Raw genomic sequence first — 2,304 nt, forward strand, 5'->3', positions numbered from 1 at the left:
CGGAAAAAGCATGGGATAAAACTGGTCTCTCTGAACATGGCGAACAATGAGGACTGATGAGAAGCCAAGGACAATGGCACGGGGTTTTGATAATCTTTCTCTTGGATGGAGTTGAGTGATCCCTGGGCTGTGACAGGTCTAAGACTTCACCTACTCAGGAAACTACCCATATTAATAGGGCCAGGAAGGAGCTTGTGGGCTCCCGTGAGTGGATCCAGTGTTAGCTGCATATCCCCACGGCTAATGCTTCAACACTTTCAGCTCTATCATTAAGAATAGAGTCTTTCACAGCTGCTCTGATTTCTTCCTTTAGCCTCATGTGTCAAAATCCTGTATTCACAGGTGATAGTGAGTCTGGCCCATCAGTCTCCATAAGGTGCTTTTTAATCCCATGTCTCTCACCACCCACTCCCAACTCAAGGAAAGTCATCTGTTGTGACCTCTGGAACTCCTGACTCTTCACCTGTGAAATCTGTGTTCTCAGCCTTCTCTCTGGACACCCAGTTTCTTCCTGCACTAAAGAGGACTTGGTCTTACCAGCTATCTCTTCCACATTTCTCTAAGTAAAGCCCAGGGGTTCACCTAACCCTTCATTTTAGCTGCAGCTCTCTTTGCTCCTGTCCAGACCTGCCTTCATTCCACCTTCGTTTGGCCCTCATATTATAAGTCTGTGTCTGTGCTCACCTTTCAGGGTTGTCTTCCAAACATGGCTCCACCTCATTCATGGTTCTTTCCAAGTGCCCTCTGAGGAATATTATGTTCTTGAATTCCTCTGCTCTGGTCTTCTGTTTCACCATATCTTGGCCATTTATGGTCACAACTAATGGCATTTCCAGCATCTCTATTTCACACAGCTCTGACCACCACCTTCTACCTTCTACCTCTATATCTTACATAGAATCCTAGCAATCCCTCGGTGTGATGGGAGCATCATCTAGTATGCCAGTCCAATCCTTTTCCTGCCTATAGCATCTTGATGTCCTAGCTTCCCGTGGAGACCAGCTGGAGGAAAGTAAGGAAAACAGCCAATTCTTGTTTTGATTTCCGGCTTCGAATGTAATGCTATCAGCAGTACACTCTTGCCTCCCTCGTTTGCTTACCCTCCTTCTGGCCAGGAGACTTTTTGATACCTCCTCCCCTCACTCCCAGATCTGTCGGACATTGTCACACAGCTTACAGTTCTGCTTCTTATGTCACCAGGGAAATGGAGCCATCTGAAGAGAGGGTTTTCTCAAACCCCACCATCAACTCCATCAATATACCTGCACCATGCGTTCTGCTGTTTCTCTGGACACACCGGCAGGGTTCCCACCTCGTCCCTCCAACAAGTCCACCTTGCCTGGCATGCCTTATCAGCCCCTCTCCCTGCTGTTGTTTGCGGTATCATTTCCCCTTCCATAACATGCTGTTACTTGTTCCACATGGAAGAGCAAAGCCGTCAGCTGGCTCTGCTTTCTCGCTGTCTACTGTCTCCTTTCTCCCTTTGGATTTTGGCAAGGGCCTCGACAAGACCATTTTCAGTGGGCTGATTGGAGGGAACACTGGACTAAAGCTTGTTCAAGCCAGAAGCTGGTGGCAGTAAGCATAGTCACTCTCTTCCAAGGCGTTTGCTTCAGGGGGCTCAGCAGACCCTGCACACTGACAAATTAGTCCTTTTAAATCTAGTGAGTTATGGTTACAGGGACAGAACCCAGAGACAGTAGATTTCCATTTATCTGTTGCTTGTTAGAAACTTCGTACACTTGACAGCTCCAGAGGACAGACACGGTAAGACAGAGAAGTTGATCCTACCAAGAGTTCTGGCCAAATGGAACAGAAAGAGGTAAACAGAGTGGGGTGAGCACTCTGAGGGTTTAATTAGTCACTGGCAAGCGAACGGGGCTCTGACTTGCCTTCTCTTGTCCTGGTCAAGTACTTGCTAGATCCAAATCACAGATACGCACAGCTTTGTTTCCTTAGGTCCTCTCACTAGACTTGAGAGTAACTTTGGGACTGTATGGGGACTATGATGGTTTGATAACTCGTATTTGTCTGTGAGGGGGTAGACAGTCACTCTCTAGTCCACTGCTGCTGTCCATGGGCCACACATGATCTACTTTGTGAGTTTTCTAGGGGAACCTGATTTTCAAGACACTGAGAAGTAAAAGTCTTCAAAAATGCTATAAACCACAACCGTCAGCTGAGTCTGATCCATGAATAAACGTCCTCCCAACTCTCCAATCATCCATGGGCAAATGTCCTCCCAACTCTGCTGTCCTCCTCAGGCAAACGTCCTCCCAACTCTGCTGTCCTCCTCGGGCAAAC

This window comes from Microtus ochrogaster, chromosome 7 (assembly GCF_000317375.1).
Source record: "Microtus ochrogaster isolate Prairie Vole_2 chromosome 7, MicOch1.0, whole genome shotgun sequence".
NCBI lineage: Eukaryota > Metazoa > Chordata > Mammalia > Rodentia > Cricetidae > Microtus > Microtus ochrogaster.